Raw genomic sequence first — 6,000 nt, 5'->3', positions numbered from 1 at the left:
TTGATTCCAGGTCCTCCAGCCATGTTGTAAGCTACCTTTTCCGTGAAGTTAGTGTAAAATAAGCTGTATATTTATTTTCTAGCTTTGCTGTTCCTAACTTTCGAAACAAAAGCTTGTTGACAAGTTACTGTTTATGTAGAAGAAGGGAAGGAGAGGGGATTTTTAACACTGGTGTGTATGTGTGTGTGTTGTATACGCATGTGAAGTGCTAGAGAACTGTAATAGTAAAAACATGAAATTTCGTGAAAGGCAGTTGATACATGTAAATTCTTTGTATAATTATCATAGTAATTACCATGAAGTAATATGCAATGAGTAGAAAACAGTTTTGTGGTAACTGTAGTCCACAGCGGTTGGATGAAAAGTCATAGTAAGAAATTGCTTTGATGTCAGTAAATTACTGTATTGTCAGAAATTCCTGAAGCGTCAGCAAGGGTGTTGCCTTCAAATAAATAAATATATCCTTGAGTGTTCCAGGGTTGTTTTATCATGTTTTCCATTTTATATTCTTTTATCTCCTTTCATTATGTTTATGAGGTGCCAAGAGATAAATATAGTGTGGAACTGCGTTTTCCTAGAGAATGAGCCTTACTTGGTATATTTAAGATTTCTGTTTTGAAAAGGAGAGTTTTCAGTACAGAACTGGTATTGTGAAAATCCTGTCACCAAGCTAAACTGCACAGGATATATAGCAGTCCTTTGTACAGAAGTCAAACGTATCAGTATGTCCGGTTTTCTGTATTAAGGATTTTCTGACTTCATAGAATGGCTCCAGAGAAGCTGCTTCCTTAGGCTTCTGTGAAAATTCCTATTGTAAATTAAAAAAAAAAAAAAAAAAAGCAAACAAAACAGGAAAAAAAAAAAAAAGCAACAAAAATTGCAGAAAAGTCATAAGCATAAAGTAGGTGTGATACTTGAATTTTTTCTTCCAAAACTGTGACTAGGTAAAGTAAGAAGTCCACCTTGTTTTATTTTCATACAGAAAGCACAGAAGAACTTACAAAAATGTCTATTAGTAACTTCAAAGGATTTAGAAAGAGCTTTTTCATTTAAGTGACCTCTGTGCATGACAGGTTAACAGTAGGCTTTGAAACTGATTCTTGGAGTTGGCCAAATCACCCTGCAGAGACTGCAGGACAGGGAAAGGCTGGGGGACAGCATGATGTGAAACAGCTGATGTCTATTCTGTGGGGAGTGCCTGGGCTACATTTCTGCTCTGAGATGGCTCTCTGCTTGACTTCGATGGGGAAAGAAGGAAGAGCTTTCTCCTTGCTTTTATCTTTGTGTTTTGTGCACGCAGGTGAAGATGTCTTTTTTTTTGCTAAATACTTCTGATACACGTTTTCAAGTGGTGTATAGTCAACTACATAATATTTTAAAATCTAGAACCACAAAGCATATAAATTATCTTACATAAAGGATAGGATACCATTTATGTAACTGAGTATAATTCAGTGCTGACTAACCATTTCAATTAGTGTTTGTGAAACTAATGAATTTCTCATACTATTTCTTATAACGGGTCCAAGCAAATGTAGGTTTATGAATAGAGGGTGAGATGATTTTGTGCTTTCTAGCTCAATTTGAACTCCATCCTGTGAACAGCAAAGACAGAAGGTTTCAATGGCAAAACTCAAAATGTGTTAATGTAGAAACAGACTTTTTTGTGATTTTATGTATTTGTTTAAAGACCTAAGAAAAACCCTCATCCTTGGAGATGTTAAGTGGTGCAATATAGCCTTATTTTTTTTCTTTTCTTGCAGTGCTGTGTTTAAGAATGAATATGTTCTGCTTTTGTTTGTGCTAAGGGGAAATTAAGAAGTGGCACACCTTTGTTCTGACTGTGCTTTTACTGTAAGTTGTAGCTTCGCAACAAAACAGCTCAGTAAATAATGTTGTCTGCCAAGGAGTTGGCTTAGATGGTGTTTTCTGAACTACTCCGCTGCCCTCTGAACAACTCTACTTAGACTTATCTGTTTGCTGATGATTGTAAAAGAACAACTCCTGCACTTGCTTTATCACTGTATAGCTCTTCTGGAGGTTGTAATGCTAAATTTTTTATAGGCCTAATGTAGCAAATCTGAAATCAGAAGCATCATTTTTTATACTGATCTTCTTAATGTGCTGTGAATGAAGAAAACTGGTATTATTCTCAAATCTGTTATATTTATTTATATACACAAGTATGAATTTTGGTGTGTGTGTGTATCTACAAGTATATACAAGTATCAAATATAAATCTTTTGTTATAAAAGCATGCAGAACTGTGTTTTCCTCTCCCCGTGCCAGGATTTAGAATCTGTATGACCTTTGTTTCCATCTGTATTAATGATGCCTCGAAGATGCTATTCCACATATGGAACAAATAATAATTTTGAAGTGGCTGTTCACTGCAAATTCCTGGGCCACATTGGATTTAATGCTTGTGGAGAGAAATCAGAGTGAAGTGACACATTGAAAAATGTTTGACTTGTGAAATTTATCGTAACTCTCAAAGAGTCACATAGTTTTCACAATGGTATGTTTATTGTGATTCAAGGGTTGGAACGTTCTCCTTGTGAGGACAGGCTGAGAGAGATGGGGCTGTTCAACCTGGAGAAGAGAAGGCTCCAGGAAGACCTGGCAGTGGTAATTGTATTATCTAAAGGAGAACTACAAGAAAGAGACATGTTCTTTAGCAGAGTCTCTGGTGAATAGGACAGGTGAAAATGGTTTCAAGTGAAAAAGGGGGGATTTAGATTGGATATAAGGAAGAAAGTGTGATGGTTTTGTAATTTTTATTTTTTACAGGGAGGGTGTGGTGAGACACTGAAATGGGTTGCCCAGAAAGGTGGTGGTTGCCCTGTCCCTGGACACGCTCAAGTTCAGGCAGAGGAAACTCTGAGCAACCTAATTGAGCTGTCCGTTCATTGCAGGGGAGTTAAACTAAATGACCTGTTAAAGATCCCTTCCAACTCAAATGATTATATGATTCTATGACTGTGCATATGTAGAAAGAGAAAAAACTTCAAGTAGGGAATGTCTGTAACTGCAACCAAGTACAGCAAATGTTTATTGTCTATACAAACCTCAAGCTGAAATAGACCACTGAAAGTACAGATGAGTGGTATTCACCTATGCAAATTCTAACTAGACATCCTGAAAAAATGAGCATCTTCATCCAAATTCCATACCCTATTCACAGAATGTTACTATTATAGGCAAGTATAAAAGCTTTCTCCCCACAAACTTCCTAGACAATAAGGTGGCTTCCAAAATACTCTGCAGATTTGAGTTAATTGCTGAAAGCTGTGACACAGAGACCAAGTTTAAAGTAAGCACTTCATTACTCATATATGAATCCAGCTCTATTCAATCAAACTCTATACTGACTTGCCACTTCCTTGTCTAGAAAAGGATATCAATTTCCTTGTGTCCCATGCTAGCTCATCCATCATCAGCAGAAAGGGATTTAACAAGACCAGAAATACCTCGTCATATCTCACTAGTATGTATATATGCAAAGAAAGGGAGGAGAGAGTTTTGAAGAAGGCTGTTTCTTCTTCTAGCTGTGTGAACACACTGCTGCCTCCTGTCAAAAATAGTGTTGTTCTTGCTGTTTTGGAAATTTCTGCATGGCAAGTAAAGCACAGTGAACAGCAGAGCCTACCATTTCCCGTGGTGTCTAGTCTGTTTAAAACATTATTTTTCCTCCCGGGGGTAACACAGCTGTATGAATTACCCTTGAGCATGTAAATAACTTAAGATGCTAGTTTAGGGCATTTAACTCAATAAGTGCTCAGTCTTAAAGACAGGCGATGGTGCTTAGGTCCAACAAAATATTCTTTATTTTGTAATGTTTTGATGACCTATTATTAATCCTAATCTATGAAAGACAAAGATTGTAACAGCTGATATCCAGAAAATACAAATTAATGAAAATGTGAGCTGGATTGCAAAGAGAAAACAAAGTATAGCTCCATCAGCTGTGGAGAATCTTATAAGGAGAGAAGACGTTTGTCTAGCTGAGACTATTCCATTTTAGCCTGTAGAGTTACATCAGCTAAATGTCCATTCCAGAGTTAGCAAGGTCAAACGTCTTCCTTCTGCCTTTCCCAAAATTGCTGTGACTAATGTATGTTATTGCTTTAAAGACTTAACTCATGTCTCATGATAGCATCACATAACAAGGATTACTTCTGTTGATTAATAGCAAGTGCGATTCTCTAACCTGTACTCACCTTGATAGTCCCTGGGAGGGATTATTAGGGAAATGATTTCAGGAGAATGACTCAAATGTGAGTTGAACATTCCAAGGTAAAACCTTGTTTTACCAAATGTAATCTGTTACAGCCTAGGTGAATTTTAAATATTGCATAAGACTGAATTTCCTAAGGGTTTTGTAGTGATACTGCATCCTTGAAGGGAAAGAAAGGTTCTTTGGGTTTCACTAAGCAAGCTAGTTTTACATGCTGGCTGCAAATTAGGATACAGTATGAAGACTGTTGGATTCTACAAGTTGAACTACTCCTATGCTGAGTTAACTTCCTCAACTAATTTGAAATGTCATAGAAATTTAAAAATAATTATGATATGGTCCAGCTCAAGCATTTGGGAGAGATATGGCGAGTTTTGTAAGACATCTGCTTTCTTTAAGCACCTTAAGCTGTTTATGCACGTTGATGTTTGATTTGCAAAGATTTTTATTTGTCTTTTTATGGTCTTTCAGTTGGTTCCATCTCAGGAATGACTTGCTGCTTACATGTCTGAGGAATGATATGCTGTTTGGGGTCTGCCCCTCAAAGTAAATATATGATCATTTAAGGTGAGGGTAAATAAGGCAGAGATACATCAACACAGAGATAAGGAAAAGCAGATGTGGGGCAGAGCAGCACTCAAGGCTGAATTTACAAGCTGTTCATTACTGATGTGCAGACGACTGTCATTACTGTGAAAGTATCCTAGTGGGTTGAGCAGCACAGGCAGAGTGCTTTGAGTTGATCTGGGAGCATGTGGAATAAATGATGCTATTGCTAGGTCCCTTTGGCACTCATAACTGTGGGCCCTCTTGGTTAGTGAACTTACAAGTTCACTAGCATTGTAGGCATCTGGCATCTTCACAAGTGGAGCATGTTGACTAAATACTGAGAAGGAGTACGCACTGATAAAGAATACCTGCCTACCACTGATAAAGAATACCTTAGTACGCACTCAGAACTCTTTCATTTGAATACAGGAGGATAACACTTGCGTTGCCTCCTCTGCCTACATACCTGTATTATTTTTGAGTTGCTATTCTGTACTTTGCAGTCACCAGAATAATGAAACCTGACCTAAGTAGAAGATCCACAAAGATACCATCGGGTCTTTCTTTAAAGTAATCCTATTCAAAGCAATCTTTTAATTGTGACTGATCCCAAGGTATGTGTTTAGCTATCTATCTGAGCATCATGCATGTTGTAAACTGATATTTTTTTGTCTGTATTCTGAAACATTAGGATCCTTGCTTTTCCTGTGACTGTCATATTGCTACTCAAAGATTCAGTTATGAACACTTTTTAATACTGAAAATTAAAGAGACAGCAGTAGACGTTTCTATATCCAGGCTTTTGTCTGCAACTCTATCACCCTACGTATAACTGAAAGCTAGAGCTGACCTATCAACATCCTAGGTATTTTTACCTTGACTGCCTTCTTGGCCATAGCTGTCTTCACCATTCACGAAAGGACGGAGATGGTCACGATAGAAAGATAGATGATGTAGACCTTTTCTTCACTTACCTTAAATATGAAACTTCAGCTGGATGAAAGCTATCTCTGAGAGTGCTTTAGGGGCAATATCTGTGAACAGAAGAATAATGTGAAGAAGCAATTACAGCCATGTTTCAGCCTTTTTTCACCTGATCTGTTTCTGCTCTTTATATATGCACATTTAAATTACTTTCTGAAGGGAGTTTTTTCTTTTCTCTTACACAAAATTTGTATTTTTGAATCTAAATTTGTATTTTGGATACTTTTTGT

The sequence above is a fragment of the Lagopus leucura genome, unplaced genomic scaffold (genome assembly GCF_019238085.1).
Source record: "Lagopus leucura isolate 7727_CA_CO unplaced genomic scaffold, USGS_WTPT01 Super-Scaffold_73, whole genome shotgun sequence".
NCBI lineage: Eukaryota > Metazoa > Chordata > Aves > Galliformes > Phasianidae > Lagopus > Lagopus leucura.
This window is presented reverse-complemented; position numbering follows the sequence as displayed.